This window comes from Amblyraja radiata, chromosome 32, assembly GCF_010909765.2.
Source record: "Amblyraja radiata isolate CabotCenter1 chromosome 32, sAmbRad1.1.pri, whole genome shotgun sequence".
Taxonomy (NCBI): Eukaryota; Metazoa; Chordata; class Chondrichthyes; order Rajiformes; family Rajidae; genus Amblyraja; species Amblyraja radiata.
In genome coordinates this window covers 30,790,580-30,811,322 of record NC_045987.1, presented here as the reverse complement: position 1 = coordinate 30,811,322, position 20,743 = coordinate 30,790,580, and the positions used below count along the sequence as shown (strand labels likewise).

General features: G+C 45.1%; 1 long non-coding RNA gene across 1 annotated transcript; it reads right to left on the bottom strand.

The window, feature by feature from the left end:
• Positions 1-1,342: 1,342 nt before the first annotated feature.
• On the bottom strand, positions 1,343-20,453 carry LOC116990721. Its single transcript, XR_004416614.1, has 3 exons — positions 20,443-20,453; positions 3,574-3,581; positions 1,343-1,452 (listed from the first exon to the last, which is right to left on the bottom strand). It is a non-coding gene; the product is annotated as an uncharacterized LOC116990721 (long non-coding RNA).
• Positions 20,454-20,743: the final 290 nt, after the last annotated feature.

Sequence of the window (20,743 nt, the reverse complement as noted above, 5' to 3'; positions counted from 1 at the left end):
TCCCTCTCTCTGTCTGTGTCCGTCTGTGTCCCTCTATGTCTCTCTCTCTCTCTCTCTCTCTCTCTCTCTCTCTCTCTCTCTCTCTCTCTCTCTCTCTGTTTCTCTCTGTCGGCCACTCTCTCTTTCTCTCTCTCTTTCTCTCTATCTCTCTCTCTGTCCCTCCCTCTCCCTCTCTCTCTGTCTCCCTCTCTCTCTCTCTGTATTGAGTCTAGAAGTTGGGAGGTCACGTTGCAGTTGTACAAGATGTTGGTGAGGCCGCATTTAGAGTATTGCGTTCAGTTCTGGGCACCGTGTTACAGGAAAGATGTCGTTGAGCTTGTGAAGGGCGTGGAGAAGATTTACGATTTATAAGACAAGGTATACAACGGGATAAAGATCAGCCCAGCCAGCGCACATGTGATCACAAGTCCCACCGTTTTCCACCATGATCCTCCCAGGAGGGAATCCCACCATCCATTACCCATGATTTTCTATGTTTCTATGTTTCTATGATTGAGTTCCACTTTTGCACCGGAACGTGTGCCAATTTCCGGATATGTCGGATTACTTCGGATATGTCCATTACTGCCTGTCCATTATCGTCAATATTCAGGCAACAATTAGAGAGGTTGAATTTTCCGCACACCCCTCCTTCTTCGGCTAGGATGTAGTCCAGGGCCAATCGATTTTGGTATATTGCTGTTCTCATCTGTGTTTGCTGCTTTGCCAACATCTCTAGTGCTGCGGCCGTCCGATTAGTGATCACCTCCAATACAGCCTGCAGCCTGGGGCAGGTTCTATACATCCTCATTCCTGTGTATCCCAAATTCTGAACTAAGTAGTATTCTACTCCCTCCTCCTTACAACTGGTTCTGGTTTTATGGGTATAACATCAGTCATGCACATAGGAATGATAGGTAAAAGACCTTCTGGTTTGTCCGCCATACCTGATGGGGTGGTAACATTTATCACAGCTGTCCATACATTTACTTACAGTGACGATCATCATTAGCACGAATGCCAAGCCCTGCATTGTAATCTTTTAGTTCAATCGTTCTTTCTCAAAGATCAGAGTCAGTGGTTTATTTCCTTGTCTTAATGTCCAGTCCTCCTCAGCTGGAGGTTCCACTGGTCCCTTTATTCGCACTGCGTGTGTCCACCCTTTTTCTTTTGTCCGCACTGCTGTTTCCGTGGTCAATAGTACCAAATATGGACCAGTCCAACGGGGTTGCAACTTGTCTTCCTTCCACGATTTTACAAGGACCCAGTCTCCCGCTTTCACAGAATGGATCGGAAAGTCAAGAGGGGACTCTGTGCCAGCAGCCCCTTGGTTTTTAATTCTGTAATAGAACGAGATACTGCCAGTAAATAGTTCCTTAAGAAAAACCTCACTACCCTCTAGGGTGGGTATTCCTTCTATCTTTCCCAAATAAGGTAACCCAAACAACATTTCGTAGGGGATACTGCTATATCCTTTCGTGGAGCGGTTCGAATTCTGAGCAAGGCTATTGGCAAGTACTTAGTCCAAGGTAGTCTAGTTTCCTCCATTAATTTGGTAATTTGTGTCTTCAAAGTGCCATTCATCCTTTCCACCATTTCCCGAACTTTGTGGATGCCAGGGAGTATGCAACTTCCATTTTATCCCTAGGCATCACAGATGAGCAAGTGGGCCTTTGAGGCGAAATGGGTTCCTCGATCTGAATCGAGAGATTCGATGATTCCATACCGCGGGATTATTTGTTCCAATAGAATTTTGGCTACTACCTGAGAAAGTGGCATTTACTGTGGGGAATGCTTCCACCCAACCGGGTAAAGTGATCCACCACCACTAGGAGGTATTTCCATTTCTGTATCCTGGGGAGTTCAGTAAAATCTACCTGTACTCTCTGGAATGGCCTGATGTCTAACTGCTGCCCTCCTTCCGGCGCTGCCCTCATCACTTTCTTATTTATCTTCTGACAGATCACACAGCTTGAGACTGCTTGTTTAGCCAGAGTGTATATCCCCCTACAAGCATACGTACGTAAAGAGTGTCACATAATGCCTGAGCCCCCCAGTGTGACTGGGAATGTAATCTTCCCAATAATTCTCTGATAACCTCCTTATTTAGCAGTTGCTTCCCATCATCGTCCACCATCGTCCATCTTTTGTTATTTTCGCTCCCAGCTCATTCATTCTATCTATATCGAATTCGGAGAACACGGGTATCTTCTCTATCCCTACCCTGAGAGGTATTAGAGACATCATCTTTACCGTCCCCCGTAAAACTGCCCGTTTTGCCACATCGTCCGTGGCTCTGTTTCCCCGGGCCTCTGGAGAATTTCCCTTCTGGTGTCCTGCCACATGTACTACTGCTATTTGCTCTGGCTTTGTTAATGATTCCAATGTTTTCTCAATCAACTGTTCTCTCTTTCCCTCTCGCTGTTATCATTCCCCTCTCCTTCCAAATATTTCCAAAGGTATGCACCACTCCAAAGGCATATTTTGAATCAGTATATATGGTGCCTTCTTTGCCTTTAAGTAACTCCAATGCCCGCATCAGGGCATAGAGCTCACAAGACTGAGCTGACCAGCTCCCAGGTAATCGTCCTGATTCTATATCACTTAACGTATCCCCGTCGATTATGGCGTATCCACTGTGTCTTTTCCCATCTATGCACCGGGATGACCCGTCTATGAACCATCGGCTTCCATCGGCCAGAGGCTGTTCCTCCAGATCTTCCCTACTCTTGGTCTGTAATTCTATTATTTCGCTACAATCATGCTCTGGGTTCCCTGTCTCTTCTTTTTCTTCGGGCGGGTACAGGGACTGAGAGGGGTTTAAGTTTTTGTCCGTAATTATGGTCAAATCATCCTTTTCCATCAGAATAGCTTCATATTTTAATATCCTCGAGTCTGTCAACCACCTACAAGACTTCTGTGTCAATATTGTTCTTACTGTATGTGGGGTGGAGACCACCAAGGCCCCCCGAAGGTCAACTTCCTGCTCGCCTCTACTAGGTTACTTTGGTTGCCACTGCCTGTATACAGACAGGCCATCCTCGTGACACTGGGTCCAATATCTTTGATAAAAATGCCACGGGCTGCCGGTTTCCTCCTCTTCTTTGAGTCAATACCCCGAGAGCTATCCCGTTTTCTGCATTTACAAACAGATGGAAGGGCTGGTCTATTGAAGGCAGGGCCAAGACAGGGGCGGTTATCAAGCTATTCTTCAGCTGGTGGAAATCCTGTTGTTCTTTCGGGTCCCATTCTACCTTATCTTTCTTATCTCCTAGCTTGCTATACAAGAACCGGACTTGTCTGGCGTAGTCATCAATCCAGAGTCTACAGTACCCAATTAGCCCCAGATATTTTCTGATTTCCTTTTTGTTCCGAGGCATCGGCAAGCCTGTGATTCCTGCGTTTCTTTCAGGATTTATTCTTCGTTTTCCCTCACTAATCAGGTGGCCCAGGTACTTCACCTCTTGTTCCACAAACTGGAGTTTATTCCTTGATACCCTCAGTCCCTTTTCTCCCAGGAAATTCAGTAATATTATAGTGGCATCTCACACCTCCCCTTCTTCTTCTCCAGAGATCAGTAGGTCATCCACATACTGCAAGAGCTGGATCTGGGGGGAACATGGGTATTCCTCTAACCCATTCAAAGGCGACCAAGTCTCGGCTTTCCTCATCCAAGTGACAACTCCAGAATGCATCTTTTAGGTCTGCCACACTGAACCACTTGTGACTGGGGGGTATCCGTCCCATAATCGTGTATGGGTTGGGGACCACAGAATGTCTAGCCCGGACCACCTTATTTTGTTCTCTAAGGTCTTGTACAAGCCGGAATGTTCCGTCCGTCTTCCGTACGGGTAAGATCGGGGTATTATAAGGAGACATGCAACTTTCCAATACTCCCTACTTCAATAGATTTTCGATGATTGGTTGGAGTCCCTTTCAGCGCTCGATGGAGATGGGGTATTGCCTGACTCGCACGGTGTCATACCCTTCCCGGAGGACTATCTGGAGGGGTGGTATTCTCAATCCCCCTCTATTTCCTTCCTTAGCCCAGACTTGGTCATTGATCCTCTGTTCATCTTCTTCTTTGAGTTTATATAGTTGGACCACTATCCGCCCTTCTACAGGTGCAGTTCCTTTTTTTTTTTTTTTTTTTTTTTTTGTCATACCGTAATCCATTCTATGTACAACCTCTAGTTTTATGTTTTGAGAAGGAAGTAAGCAAGACAAGAAAAAGAAAACAATAGAAAGGAGAAAAAGAGGAAAAATAGATGGTAGAGAATAGAAAAACGTGAAGCGTGTATATACAAAAAAGAAAAAGTGGGAAGTAGAAATAGGAGAGAAGGCCCCTTAAAAAAGAAATTTTCAAATCTTTATTCGGAGATGTAGATCTATCCATGGCATGAACTGAAATCAGCAATCTTTATGGTACCGCTGCATCACATGATTCCAAAAAGTCGATGAAAGGAGACCAACTCCTTAAGAATTGGTCATATTTATCTATTAGTCGGAGTCTCATTTCTTCAAGGCGTGCTATGTCCATCATATTCAAAAATCCACATTTTAACAGTTGGTATGGTTGTATTTTTCCAAAATTTAAGTATCAATTTCTTTCCAATTATTAACCCATAATTAAAAAAAAGTTTTGGTCTTTATTTAAATTGATATCTTCTACTATTATTCCAAATATAATCCATTCCGTTTTAGGTTCTATTGTGGACTTGAAAAGCTTTGTAAATATATCAAATATATCGCTCCAAAATTTATTCAACTTTGTACATCCTATAAATGAATGTGTTATATTAGCGTTTTGAAACAAACATTTATCGCATCTGGGAGAGACGTTTGGATAAAATTTATTCAACCTCGTTTTTGAATAATATAGTCTATATAATAATTTGAATTTAATTAAATTATGTCTTGCATTAATAGAACAATTACAGTGGCTTGCAAAAGTATTCATACCCCTTGAACTTTTCCACATTTTGTCACGTTACAACCACAAACGTAAATGTATTTTATTGGGATTTTATGTGATAGACCAACACAAAGTGGCGCATAATTGTGAAGTGGAAGGAAAATGATACTTGGTTTTCAAATTTTTTTACAAATAAAAAACTGAAAGGTGTGGCGTGCAAAAGTATTCAGCCCCCATGAGTCAATACTTTGTAGAACCACCTTTCGCTGCAATTACAGCTGCAAGTCTTTTGGGGTATGTCTCTACCAGCTTAGAGACTGAAATTTTTGCCCATTCTTCTTTGCAAAATAGCTCAAGCTCAGTCAGATTGGATGGAGAGTGTCTGTGAACAGCAATTTTCAAGTCTTGCCAGAGATTCTCAATTGGATTTAGGTCTGGACTTTGATTGGGCCATTCTAACACATTAATATGCTTTGATCTAAACCATTCCATTGTAGCTCTGGCTGTATGTTTAGGGTCATTGTCCTGCTGGAAGGTGAACCTCCGCCCCAGTCTCAAGTCTTTTGCAGACTCCAACAGGTTTTCATCCAAGATTGCCCTGTATTTGACTCCATCCATCTTCCCATCAACTCTGACCAGCTTCCCTGTCCCTGCTGAAGAAAATCATCCCCACAGCATGATGCTGCCACCACCATGTTTCACAGTGGGGATGGTGTGTTCAGGGTGATGTGCAGTGTTAGTCTTCCGCCACACATAGCATTTTGCATTTTGGCCAAAAACTTCAATTTTGGTCTCATCTGACCAGAGCACCTTCCTCCACATGTTTGCTGTGTCCCCCACATGGCGTGTGGCAAACTGCAAACGGGACTTCTTATGGCTTTTTTTCAACAATGGCTTTCTTCTTGCCACTCTTCCATAAAGGCCTGATTTGTGGAGTGCACGACTAATAGTTGTCCTGTGGACAGATTCTCTCACATGAGCTGTGGATCTCTGCAGCTCCTCCAGAGTTACCATTGGCTGCTTCTCTGATCAATGCTCTCCTTGCCCGACCTGTCAGTTTAGGTGGACGGCCATGTCTTGGTAGGTTTGCAGTTGTGCCATACTCTTTCCATTTTCGGATGATGGATTGAACAGGGCTCCGTGAGATGTTCGAAGCTTGGGGTATTTTTTTATAACCTAACCCTGCTTTAAACTTCTCCACAACGTTATCCCTGACCTGTCTGGTGCGTTCCTTGGGCTTCATGATGCTGTTTGTTCACTAATGTTCTCTAACAAACCTCTGTGGCCTACACAGAACAGCTGTATTTATACTGAGATTAGATTACACACAAGTGGACTCTATTTACTAATTAGGTGACTTCTGAAGGCAATTGGTTGCACTGGATTTTATTTAGGGGTATCAGAGTAAAGGGGGCTGAATATTTTTGCACGCCACACTTTTCAGTTTTTTATTTGTAAAAAAATTTGAAAACCATGTATCATTTTCCTTCCACTTCACAATTATGCACCACTTTGTGTTTGTCTATCACATAAAATCCCAATAAAATACATTTGTGGTTGTAACGTGGCAAAATGTGGAAAAGTTCAAGGGGTATGAATACTTTTGCAAGCCACTATGTGTGTTCATCAGATACTTTTCTCATCTATCCTTCGAGATCTTTATCATTAGCTCATGTTCCCAATCTTCTTAGTGCTTCTGTTGAGGGTAATTCTCTATTTAATATATTATTATAAAAGTATGATATTAGTTTTTGTGAATCAGCCTTAATATTCATTGCTTCTTCTAAAGGGTCTAAAATATAATTTGAAATCTATGTATATATTTCTTCAGAAAGTCACATATCTGTATATATTTAAAATATTGATTATCCTTCAGTTTAAATTTTAATTTTAAATGTTGAAATGATAACAGTTTGCCCAATTCATACATATCCTCTACTTTCCTAATCCCCAGTCTATCCCATTGTTGATATGTTTTGTCGATGAGAGATGGTTTGAATGCGGGGTTGTTCAATAGTGGGGTTAGTACTGATAGATTATTTAATTTCAAGGATACTTTTATTTGTTTCCAAATTCTTATTGTATTGTGAATAATTAGGTTCTTATATATTATACTATTCAATTTTATCGGTGAGAGCAAGATCGTTCCTATATCGTGCGGATAGCACTCCTCTTTCTCCATTCTTATCCACTCCAACTGCTGAGTGGAACTATCCAACCAGTACATTATGTTCTTAATATGCACTGCCCAGTAGTAATACATAAAGTTAGGTAATGATAAACCCCCAACTTCTTTAGGTTTACACAAAAGCTTTCGTTGAATTCTGTGTGCTCTGTAATCCCATATAAAATTAGTGATAGTAGAATCTAGTTTTTTGAAAAAGTATTTTGGAATATATATTGGGATCGCTTGAAACAAATATATTAATTGTGGTAAGAAAGTAATTTTTATAGCGTTAATTCTACCTATCAATGAGAGCGGGAGCGTTTTCCAAAATTTAATCATATCATTCAGTTTATTTAATAGTGGCGTAAAATTAGCACTAAATAATGATTTGTGTCTTCTCGTAATTTGAATACCCAGATACTTGAATTTTTCTGTTGCAATTTTGAAGGGGAATTTTAGTAAGTCTCTCGAATCCTGTGGTTTTAAAGACATAATTTCGCTTTTATTCCAATTTATTCTATATCCTGAAAAAGAGCCGAATTCCTCAATTAGTGTTAATAAAGTGGGTATATTCGTTTGTGTATTAGTAATATATAAAAGGATATCATCAGCGTATAATGAAATTTTATTCTTTGAGTCCTTAGTGTTATATCGGTGAATATTCGGGTGATTTCTGATCGGCCAGTGGTTCTATCATAAGGGAAAATAGCAATGGTGATAAGGAACAACCTTGCCTATTACCCCTTGATAAGTAAAATTTTGGAGATAGCATATTGTTAGTTAATATTCTTGCCGTAGGTCTATCGTAAAGTAGTTTAACCCATCTAATAAAATTCTCTCCCGTATTAAATTTTTTGGAGTACCTTGTATAAATACTGCCATTCTACCTGATCAAATGCCTTCTCTGCATCCAGCGTAACAACTGAAATATCTTCATTGTCCTCATTGTGAGAGTACATTATATTGAAAAGCCTTCTCAAATTATTAAATGATTGTGTTTTGGGTATAAATCCCGTTTGATCCGTATTTATTAAATTGTTAATATAATTATTTAGTCTTCTAGCTAGAATCTTTGCAAAAATTTTCTGATCCGTATTTAGAAGTGAAATAGCTCTATAAGAACCCGGTTCATCTAAATCTTTATCTTTTTTTGGTATAAGCGTTATTGTTGCTTCTGCTAGGGTTTCTGGTAGTTTATTTTCGATATAAGCCTGCATGTATAAATTGAATAATCTCGGTACAATTGACTCCTGAAATCTTTTATAAAATTCATTACTAAAACCATCTGGTCCTGGGGTCTTCCCATTTTTCAGTGAGTTTATTATTTGTTTTATTTCTTCACTAGTAATCCGTGCTCCTAATTGCTCTTGTTCTAAACTATCCAATTTTGGGATGGGATTCTGCCATAATACCAGACTGTATGATTCATGTGATGCAGCCAAGTACCTCTGAATCCCGATTCCAGAGTTGTCCTTCATAATTTCTGCAGTAGTTTTACATCTCCTGACACTATTAAACATAATTAAGGGAAAGAGAAAAACATAACAAAGTGTACATAAACATTGTTGTCATACAACACATAATTGTGAATAAACAAAAACAGTAAGTTATCAAAAAAGCGATATCTTACAAAAAAGCCACCAATGGTTGCTAGGATTGTTTTTAAATTGACCTCCGTCGATGAGATTATGCACTGGGCCTTACCCCCCTATTAAAGTGTGACCCAACGTTAGTCGGTTCTCTCTAGTTGTAACCAAAATTATCATATCAGGTCAATTAATAGCTGAACAGTTTAAAATAGAATAAAAGAGAAGCTAGAAGATTTGGACTAAAATAAAAGTAATTATGGGTTAAATTACCTCGTCAATAATTACACTTTTCATTAACCTGTATGTTAGTTAATTCATAATTAGTATTTAAAATATATGTCTAACCTCCCCCATTCTTCCTGCTATATAGTTAGTCGTGTTAGTATAGTACATTACGCCTTTAACGTTAGTTGAGTTTATTGCGCGTAAGTGGTTAATTAGTTAGTTAGTTATATGTTATATGTGTAAATAATAGGTCATATAGTGTTGGACAGATGCATCATATCATGGCCATTTCAAAAGGGGACACTCATAGTTCTCCGGGCTGAAGGACTTGGCAACGAGCCTGCGACCTTGAGCTTCCATCTGTGCTTTCAGTTCAGACATTTAATTCGGCCTGTGTTATTGAGAAACACATTCTTGCCAGATAAGCCTGTCTGGCAAGCGTCTGAACAGTTCTACTGTCTTAATTGAAACAGAAAAAACAAGTTCCACAGATAAAATGGCTATTATTCTGTTCCTCCTTGAATTTTGTTTAAAATCTCCTGGGCATATTTGCAAGCAGAGTCCGGGTCCGTAAATGAGCGTTGCTTGCCGTTAAACAAAATTAGCATTTTCACTGGATAGGTCATGCCATAACGAACTTCAGAATGTCCATATAAAATACTGTTTACCCTTTTAAACTCCCGTCTTTTGCCAGAATTTCCCGAGGATAATCCCTGTAGAATCTTACGATATTATCAGCGAATGTAAGATTTTCTCCATAGGGTATCTTCTTTAATAGATTTACCAAAGTTGAAAACTACTCCAGAAATGTTCACATTCCCTTCTCCGGTTGCCATCCCTTCGGGTATTCTGGTCACACTTGATCTCTCAGCTCCCGAATCCACCATGAACACTGTGTCTTCTTCTTGGGGTCCGAGTTTTAAATTTACTAGGGATTCCCGTTTGTGTCCTGTTAACCCCAAGGAGGGGAACCCCTGACCCCCCTATTCCTCTTCCATCAGGGCATATGACTGAACTTCTCTTCTCATTTTAGGGCACTCTCTTTTGAAATGTCTTTCTTCATTGCAGTGATAACACCTGGAAGGTCCTGTTCTCCATGCCCAATCTCGTCCCATGTCTCTCCTCTCGCTTCCCATTCTGCCCCCTTCCTCTTCCTCTTCCTCTATAGGTCTCCTTCCGTCTATCACCTTCTAGTTCTTGCTCAACCACTTGCTTTACCGCCTGCATCATCACTTTGGCTTTTCCCTTCTGTTTTTCCTCATCCCGTCGCACATATACTTTCTGTGCCTCTGTTAATAATTGGTTCAATGGTTTCTCATTCCAATCCTCTAATTTCTCTAATTTCTTCCGGACATCAGGCCAGGATTTAGTCACGAAATTCGCCCTTAAGAGTTGTTGCCCGGCGGCTGAATCCGGGTCGATCCCTGAATATTGCTGCATGTTCTTTCTCAGCCATTGTAGGAAGTCTGTAGGGGCCTCGTCCTTTGTCTGCTGGTTCTCGAATGCTCGCTCAAAAATTTGTCCCTTAGGCACTGCCTCCCTTATTCCTTTTATTATTATTTCCCGGAGGTCTCTCATGTTTTTCCGGCATTCTTCGGTCTGTTTGTCCCAATCTGGCGGGGCAATCGGGTACTTCATCTTTCCCTCCACAGCTGGTTGAACACGGTCGGTCTGTCGCTCCCAGAGTCTAAGTCCGACCTCTCTAATCATCTGTCTTTCCTCGGAGGTAAACAGATTTCCCATAATGGACATCAGCTCGTCCCAGGTATATGTGTTTGGGCCCAGGAACTGGTCGAGTTGTTCTGCTATCCCCAAGGGATCTTCATTTCCTTTTTAAAGTTCCTAACCTCTGTACTAGTCAGGGGAACATTTACAAATCCTAATCCCCCTTCTTGTCCGCCCATGGGGACCTCCCTTAAGGGACGCATAGCTGCAGTTGTAGCTTCCTCCTTAGCTTTTAGTCTAGCGGATCTACGGATGTCTTCTGCGTCTTCCTCCGTGGGGGTTGAATCCTTTACCGCTTTCTGTCCCCCTGCTCCTGACGGTTCCCTTCCTCCTTCCCTTGGTTGTTCGGATGTACGCACGGAATCGGGAGGCAGTGGGATTTAGTATGGTAGTGGCAAATGTTCCAAAGGATCCCATTGAGGAGTATTTGGTTCTTGTTTATCTGACATCTTTAGTAAACAAACCTGGGGAACCCAACAGCCTGCATAACCACTTTCCTCCAGATCAGGGGAAGTTTTTGAATTTACAAATGCATTCAGTGCCTGCCGTGCCCAATTCTCATCGGAGCCCAGTCGCGGGCACCAGACAGAACTCCCTCTTATTGGTTCCTTTGGCCAATCGAAATAACAGAACTTAATCATAGTTTCCTTATTTTTACCTCCGGTGCTTCCTTCTCCCCAAGATTGCAACATTCGCCCCAACGGACTATCGGGCGTAATGTTAGGACCCTCTTCGCTCGGTCCCTTTGTCTTAACACATTGTTTATCTCCGGGTTCATTATTCTTAACACATTGATTACCCATCCTCCCTGTCCGACCTTTCCCGTCCGACAGAACCCAATCGCCCGAGTAATACTTAATAGGCAGTGTGCACAGGAATTGCTCGATTGATCCGGATTCCCTCTTGTTTCCCGAGTCTCTTGTCCGGATATCACTCGCTCCAACCGCTGACGGCAAGCAGGGAGATCAGAGACTGCTGAAATCAGCGGGGTGCACCTTCCCTTCCTTCCGTACCTCCGCCGAGCGGCCGAAGTGGCAATCCCAGACGAGCCCCCAAGCTTGTGAGATGTAACTCGGTGCTCACAATCGCGATGCCAGAGACAAAGTCGTGGAAACAAGAAATTATTTTATTTACGAGTCTGCAGAGCCGGGTGCCTCTCCAAACCGAGACACACCGGGACAAGGAAAATCCCCTCTCCTTATACCACACACTTTGCTGGATCATCCTCCCCTTCTGGCTCCTTCCAATTAGAGCACTGAGGTGCACAATCTTCCCGTGACGACCATGTGCCTCCCAAATCATACATTGCATGTGCATGGTAATTAGCAGTTTCCCGATCAGGGGCGTATATGAAATATTCATTCACTTCATTAAGCAAGCGCAGTAGCTATTTACATGACTAATTTTAACCCTTTCTTGTCGCGTAGGCAGTTTCTTGCGATTACAGCTGCTGGTACTTGCGATTACAGCTGCTGTTTTCGTACAATGTTATCAGTGCCTTAACGAGCGGTGGTGGTTTAATCATCCTGTCCCTCACAGGAGGGAGAGAGAGAGGGGAGAGGATAGAGAAAGGGAGGGAGAGAGAAGGAGGGAGAGAGACAGAGGGGAGGAGGAGGAAGAGAGAAGGTTTGGGAGAGTTTTGAGAAAATTTTGTTAGTTTGAGGAAGTTTTGGAGAGTTTGAGAGGGAGAGAAGGAGGGAGAGGGGGAAGGAGGGAAGAATTAGGAGAGAAAGTTTGAGAAAGTTTTGATAAACGTTTGAGATGGTTTTGGGGGAAGTTTTGGAGAGAATGAGAGAGAGAGAGAGGGAGAGGGAGAGAGAGGGGGAGGGAATGAGTGAGAGAATGTCTGGGAGTGTTGGAAAGATTTGAGAACGTTTTGACATAGTTTTGGAGAGTGGGAGAGAGACAAAGGATAAAAGAAAGGATGGTGATGGAGAGAGAGGAGGAAGGAAAGAAGGAGGAGAGAATTAAGAGGAGGGGGAGAGAGGAAAAGGGGGAGATAATAGAGAGAGAGGGAGAGGGGGTAGGAATTTTGGAGAGTTTTGAGGAATGTCGTCCTTTCCTCTCTCCCTCCGTCTCTCCTTCCCTCTATCCCACCTTCCCTCCCTCTGTGTGTGTGTATGTGTGTGTCAGAGAGAGAGGGAGAGAGAGAGCGAGAGAGAGAGGGAGGGAGAGAGAGGGAGAGAGAGAGAGGGAGGGAGGGAGAGAGAGAGGGAGGGAGGGAGAGAGAGAAAGGGTAAAAGAAAGGAGGGGGAGGTAGAGAGAGAGGGAGGGAGAGAGAGGGGGAGCAGGGCTGGATTGACGTATACGCATCACAAGCTTAAGCTTAGGGCCTCGAGATCTCGGGGGGCCTCGGCACGGCCAGATTTACCTATGGGTTTCATAGGCTAAAGCCTAGGGCCTCAAAATCTAGGGGGCCTCCGGTCAGAGTTAAAAAAATCCGGAGGGAAAAAAAATTGGAGCGCTATCAGCGTTTCCACTTTGACAGAAATTACCCGAAATTCTGTTTCCGGCCCGTTGGAAGCTTTGGGGGGAAAAATTGTGACCAATCGCGCCTGCGCAGTTAGAGGAAGCCGGTGACGCAGCAGCGACGTAAAATGACGCTGTCTCTCCGCGTGTGCGCAGTGGGCTCGGGCTGCTTCAGATCTCCATTTGCACTCCACACAATCACCTCGATGCCTCGTGTCTACCAAAGATGCTAGGTGTAAACTACAGGTAAGTAGTGGAATATTGCATTGCGGGAGTGCCCGTTTCTCCAGGCGGGAGGGGGGGGGGGGAGAGGGGTTGAGACAGAAGGGGGAGAGAGAGGGAGAGGAGAGAGAGAGAGGGAGAGGGAGAGAAAGAGAGGGGAAGGGGGAGAGAGAGATGGGGAGGAAGAGAGAGGTGGAGGGAGAGAGAGGTGGAGGGAGAGGGAAGGGAAAGGGGGGGGGGGGGGAAGGGAGATTATCTTTAGTGAGATTGAAAAATCAAGGTAGGTTTTAGAGCAATTATATTTTTCCATATGAATAATATCAAACAATTGGAACTTTTTTATTTTCCTTGATAAAAATACTGTAAAATATGTAATCCATAGTTTGTGACTTTCATTTTGCATCACATTTTTAATGTGCACATACTAACACAGTCGAACAGGCAATCAAATCAACACACAAAACATTACCTGAAATTTTTTTTAATTTACTGCAAAAACTTACAGTATTGTATTTGCAGTGTTTGCATGCTACTTTATACCATTTTACATAACATTTTACAGTCCAACTTGATTATTAAAACAAGGAGAGCTTCAATTCTTGATTTTTTTTAAATTTACACAACAATGATCCCAATCATCCCATTCCAACCACTCATTACTCTTGACTCAACCAAAATTATTTTGGAAATATTTTGTCATAAATTTGGTCAAAAATGCTCCAAAATAAGGCTCAGAATGCACCAGAGCATCTAAAAACGGAGACCCCAGCCGTAAGGGTCTTTGAGCTTCGCGCTTGTGATATGTGCTGCGTGCACTTATTTCACATAAAATCTTTGTAATCCTGTCATGCCACCCCCTTTTTAAAAAGCTTCGTACGGGCCTGGTGTATAATATTTGGGACACTGTCATGGGCCTTTCTTTCATATGCTGTCATAACGCACTGTAGTCTCTATACAACACTTCAGTAATTTTCCTTGCCCTCCATTTCAGAATAAGTGTTTTAAGCCTATAACTCGACACTAGCACTGGCAATAAATAAAAAGCGCAGCTTTCCAGCCCTTATCTCATTGGCCACGCTTGGCTGCACATCGGTGTCAATCTGGTGGACTCTTCCATCTTACTCACTTCGTGGGGGTGGAGGATTGGGAGGGGCCTCACAAGTGGAATATCCTAGGGCCTCTCTTCATCTAAATCCGGCCCGGATGGGGGGGGGAGAGAGAAGAGAGAGGGATGAGGGAGGGGGAGAGAAGCAGGGAGAGAGAGAGAGGTACATGGGAGAGAGAGAGAGAGAAGTATTCACCTTTCCCTCCCTCTCTGGCATCACGATGGCGCAGCAGTAGAGTTGCCGCCTCACAGCACCAGAGACCTGGGTTCCATCCCGACCACGGGTGCTGTCTGTGCGGAGTTTACACGTTCTCTCCCCATGACCTGCATGGGATTTCTCTGGGCGCTCCGGATTCCTACCACACTCCAAAGATGTGCGGGTTTGTAGGTTAATTGACCTGGTAAAGATTGTAAATTGTCCCCTAGTGTGTGTGTGTAGGATAGTGCGGGGATCGCTGGTCGGCACGGACTCGGTGGGCCGAAGGGCCCGTTTCCATCCTGTATCTCCAAACTAAACGAGACTAAACTGGTTGAAGAACTCATTTCAAACATTGAGTTGTCCACAAAGTGGAAAAAATGTTTTAATTTTATTTGGATAGGACACTAAAGAAAATGGAGAAAGAGTTGAGTCTAGGTGCAAAGAGGTACTTCTGCAGTTGAACAGGGCCCTGGTGAGACCACACCTGGAGTATTGTGTGCAGCTTTGGCCTGTTGGCCTTCATAACAAGATGGTTTGAGTATAGGAGCAAATAGGTCCTTCTGCAGTTGTACAGGGCCCTGGTGAGACCACACCTGGAGTATTGTGTGCAGTTTTGGCCTGTTGGCCTTCATAACACGAGGAGTTGAGTATAGGAGCAAAGAGGTCCTTCTGCAGTTGTACAGGGCCCTGGTGAGACCACACCTGGAGTATTGTGTGCCCGCACACACGCACGCCCTCCACGTGCGTACGCACGAACGCCTCCACTCTGAAGTTAACTAACGATTGAATTTCATAGGTGGTAGACACAAATGCTGGCGAAACTCATCGGGTGAGGCAGCATCTATTGAGCGAAGGAAATGGGCAACGTTTCGGGCCGAGACCCTTCTTCAGATGCTGGGGACAAACTTGCAAATCTGCTCCGAAAGTGAAGACAGCAATTCCTTTAAAATTCATCCCTCTCTCTCCCCTCTCCTCTATCTTTCCCTCTCCATCTCTCCTCTCCCTCTGCCCTCTCCTCTCCTCACCTCTCTCTCCATCTCTCTCTCTCCCCTCCTCTATTTTCCCTCTCCCTCTCTGCTTTCTCTCTCTCTCACCTGCTGCTCTCCTCTCCGTCTACCTTTCCCTCTCCCTCCCATCTCTCCTCCCCCTACCTCCAACCCTTCCCCCTCTCTTTCACTCAATTCTTCATTTTTCACTCAAGTATTCATTTGCTCCCTCCTCTTCTTGCCCTCCCTCCCCCCTCCCACCCACAGCCCACACTCCTCCATCTCTCTTTCCCTCTCCCAATATCTCCCTCCCCTTTCTCTCTGTCTCTCTCCTCTCCTCTCCATCTCTCCCCTCCCCTCTCCGCTCCTCTATCTTTCCCCCTCCCTCCTTTCTCTCTCTGTCTCTACCTTTCCCTCTCCCTCTCCTCCATTTTCACTCTCCCTCTCCTTTGTCTCACACCCTCTCTCTGTCTCTCTCCCTCCCCTCTATTTCCCTCTCCCTCTCTCATTTGTCTCTTTCTCTCTCCTTCCCTCCCACCTTCCCCCTCAAATTTTCAATCAAATCCTCATTTTTTACAAATCATTTTTCACCCAATTTCTCTTTCCCTCTCTCCCTCCCCCACCTTCCCTCCTCCCTCGCACAACCCACACTCCTCCATCTCTCTCCCTCCATCTCTCTCTTGCCCTCTCCCTCTATCTCCCCTCTTTCTCACTCTCTCCACTCTCCTCCCCTCCATCTCTCTCCCCTCTCCTCTACTCCCATCCCCTGCCCTCTCTACCTTTCCCTCTCCTTTCTCTCTCCCTCTCTGTCTCTCTCTCCCTCTCCTCTCCTCTATTTTCCCTCTCCCTCTCTCCTTTCTCTCTCTCCCACTCTCTGTCCCTCTCTCTCTCTCTCCTCTACTCCAGGCAAGTAAAATTCCTGTATGATAAATTGGGAGAAGAAAAAGACAAAGTTCAGTGGACCCCAGAACAGGAGGTGGAATTTGGGAAATTAAAGAACAGTTTGATTACTGCTCCCGTGTTGGCTCTGCCCTCAGTAGAACAACCTTTCCACCTGTTTGTAAATTCAGACAAGGGGGTGCCACTAGGGGTACTCACCCAGAAAAGAGGGGGAAATCGACAGCCAGTGGCCTTCCTCTCGAAAATATTAGATCCAGTCTCCAGGGGATGGCCGGGATGCATACAAGCGGTAGCAGCTACCGCAATATTGGTGGAAGAGAGTAGGAAATTAACCTTTGGAAGCACTCTGGTTGTTTCTACACCACACACAGTAAGAACCATACACACTCAGAAATCCAACAGATGGTTAACAGACTCTAGACTTTTGAAGTATGAGGCCATCCTGATGGAAAAAGACGATTTGATGATAATTACGGATAAGAACCTTAACCCGTCCCAATTCCTGTATCCAGCAGAGAAACAGGGTGACAAGGAAGAGGGCCCAGTACACTGCTGTAGTGAAATAATAGATTTACAGACAAAATGTAGAGAAGACTTAGAAGAGCAACCTCTGGCTGAGGGCAGCCGGTGGTTTATAGATGGATCCTCCAGGTGCATAGATGGAAAAAGACATAGTGGGTACGGTATAGTGAACGGGGAAACTATGGAGGAAATTGAAAGCGGCAGGCTGCCTGGTAGTTGCAGCTCAATCTTGTGAATTATATGCATTAATGAGAGCTTTAGAATTATTGGAGGGGAAGGAAGGAACAGTATATACCGATTCAAAATACGCAAAGGTACACACCTTTGGGAAGATCTGGAAAGAGCGAGGAATGATAACAACTCGAGGGAAATAATTAGCACATGAGCAATTGGTAGGACAGACACTGGAAGCCTTGCAAAACCCAGAACGAATAGCCATAGCACATGTGGCAGGGCATCAGAAGGGTAACACCCTGGAGGCCAGAGGAAATAGGGCAGTGGATGAGGTTGCAAAAAGAGCAGCCACAGAACAGATGGTAGAAATGAAGTCACTAATACCTTTAAGGGAACCAGAGGAAAAGATACCTATCTTTAGTGAGAAAGAACAGGAAAACATGAAAGAAATGGGGGCTCAGCGTACTTCAAATGGGAAATGGTGGACACCAAATGGAAAGCAGCTATTGAACAAAGAAATAATGAGGGAGTTATTAGGGAGATTACATGGACAAAGCCATTGGGGAACACAAGCCCTCTGTGACACCCTCCTCAGAACCTACGCTTGCTGTGGGATGTTTACCATGGCCAAACAAGTCATAAGGGGCTGTGTAATATGTCAGCGAATTAATAAGAAAATCATGAGAGCAGTCTCAGGAGGAGGACAACCATTAGCAGTTAGGCCCTTCCAAAGAATACAGATAGATTTTACCGAGCTGCCCCGGGTACGAACATGGAAGTACCTGTTAGTGGTAGTGGACCATTTCACCAGATGGGTAGAGGCATTCCCCACGGCAACTGCCATCTCACAGGCGGTAGCCAAGATATTATTAGAACAAATTATACCCAGATATGGGATTGTGGAAACAATAGACTCAGATAGAGGGACCCATTTTGTCTCCAAAACACATGGAATGATATGTGAAGCACTGGGAATAGAGTGGAAATTGCATACACCATGGCATCCCCAGAGCTCAGGAAAGGTGGAAAGAATGAATGGCACCTTAAAGACCCAAATCACCAAGTTGATAGAGGAAACGAGACTCCCCTGGACTAAGTGCCTCCCGATAGCCCTGTTGAGAATCCGAACGGCACCTCGAAAAGACATAGGGATATCACCATATGAAATGTTATTCGGGCTCCCATACTTAGGGAAGATAGAAGGAGTCCCAACAATACAAGGGAACGATGTGTTCCTGAGGAACTATTTACTGGCAGTGTCCCAATCTCTTGCAGAACTAAAAATTAAAGGATTGCTGGCCCAGAGCCCACCACTGGACTTCCCGATTCACTCAGTCAAGGCTGGAGACGGTGTATTAATAAAAACGTGGAAAGAAGAAAAGCTGCAACCTAAGTGGACTGGACCCTACCTGGTGTTACTGATCACCGGGACAGCAGTACGAACAAAAGAGAAAGGGTGGACACACGCAAGTCGAGTTAAGGGTCCTGTGGAGGCCCCACCAGACGATATCAGCCCGTGGGCTGTGCGCAAAGGAGAGGAACCATTGACTTTAATATTTACCAAGAACCCGCAGGAAAAATGAAGATTTTGTGTTGGTAGGTCGTGTGTTGGGTGGTTACCCAACTTGTAAGTAATGTAACATGCATAAAAATCACAATACCACAGAATAGAAGGTCCACCACCATCCCATTTGATGTATGTAAAGGAAAATGGTGGTGCGGCTATAGAATGTATGTATGCACCCATCCCTGTAAAGATTGGCGTTTACTTCATCAAAATATGGGTGGCATTGGACCACCTATCAAACTGATAGTGGAGAGTATATCAAAAGTGGAGAGTATATCAAAACCCGAACGAGAAATTGCCAGGACGCGTATATGTGAGCATACAGAATGTCCAAATACAGGAAAGTGGTAGGTACAGGTGCACAACCTTTTATCCGAAAGCCTTGGGACCAGACACTTTTCGTAATTCAGAATTTGTCGGTCTTCGGAATGGAAATTTTTTAGCGTAGATTTTAATGGCTGGCTCAGTGGTAGAGTGCTCGGCTCATATCCGCAAGGTCGCGAGTTTGCGCCTTGATCCTGGCAGTTACTCGATCGCGAGTTTGAGTCTTCAATGTCGTTTTTTCTTGCAGAATAAATGTTTGTATGAAATGCAGTGTAGGAGAGGTGTACCGACTGTGTGGGCAGAACTTTGGAAGTGATTGCCCACCAGTCTAAAAAGCCGCTGTGTCTCCCTGACCCTGGGATAGCAGGGGGCGATCAAACAGCACAATACCCCCCTCCCCCTCCAACTCCAGAGGAATCCGCTCCCCGATGGGCCGCTACGGCGACAAGTGGCAGTTTGCCCACAGCCCGAGCTGCGCCCCCTCATCCGCCACCCCAAGAACAAGACGTACCTTGCACACCATCAGCTTCTGCCCCTACGTGTTCCTCTGGAGTTGGAGCGGGGCTGGGCTGGAGTTGCTGCTGGCTGTGGGTCTCTGGGATCTCCGTGCTTGCTGGGGGTCGGTGGGCGGCGGTGGGAGCTGTGGACCTACGGACCTACCTCCATGGAGCTAGCCAGCTTCGGAGCGTGGAGAGCTGCGGCGGCGAGCTGCTGCGACCCGACTCCGGTGGATGGTGACACCGGGAGCTCGCGGGTCCACGGTGGGAGACTGCTTCGCGGGGCACCGGCAGCGGCGACTTCTCCCGCCCGAATTACGGGGTTCAGAGTGACCTGGAGGGGGGCCTTACAACGCCCGGCGCGGCTGTAAATTGCCGCGGACTTGCTAGCGCCCGCCGAGGGCTTTGACCTCGACTTCGGGAGAGGAATGGAGAGCAGGGGAGAGACAAGTCTTTGCTGCATAAACCAAATTTCGTTTGAATCTCATGTGAGGTTCAATGACAAATAAAAGGTATTGTTATTATTGTATTGGTGTCCCGTTGGTCCTGACGTCTCCGGCCACCCCCCTGGACTGGAGCTGAGACTGGGACTGGGAACTGTACCGCCCTTGCCCCCTCCCTCTGCAACTGCAAACAACCCCACTCTCCTGCAAGGGCGGTACAGTTCCCGGAGGATGGCAGGTGGCCGGAGACGTCAGGACCAACAGGAACCCGCTCCCCGATGGGCCCCTACGACGCCCCGAGCTGCGCCCCGTCATCCGCAACCCAGGTTCCTCTGTAGTTGGAGCGGGGCTGGGCTGGGCTGCTGTTGGCTGTGGGTCTCTGGGTTCTCCGTGCTTGCGGTGGGCCTGGGGGTCGGTGTCCCGTTGGTCCTGACGTCTCCGGTGCACGGTCCTGCTGCAATCGCCGACTTGAAGACAGTGCAAAGCCCCCGTGCCGGTGCAATGGGCGGGGAGCTGGAGAGGGGAGGGAAGGGGTCACACACATGGCCGGGAAGCAGAGGGGTGTAGGTGGGGTGAAACTGAAGGGAGCGACAATCTGCACTGTGTATCGTGAGTCTACCGTGGGAACTTTTTAACTCAGCGGGCTGGCAGCAGCATATTGTCAATTATTAACCCTCCCGCGCAATATACCCTCACCTTCTCTTTTATGAATGGGGATTTAGTTCCCCTTTCTTC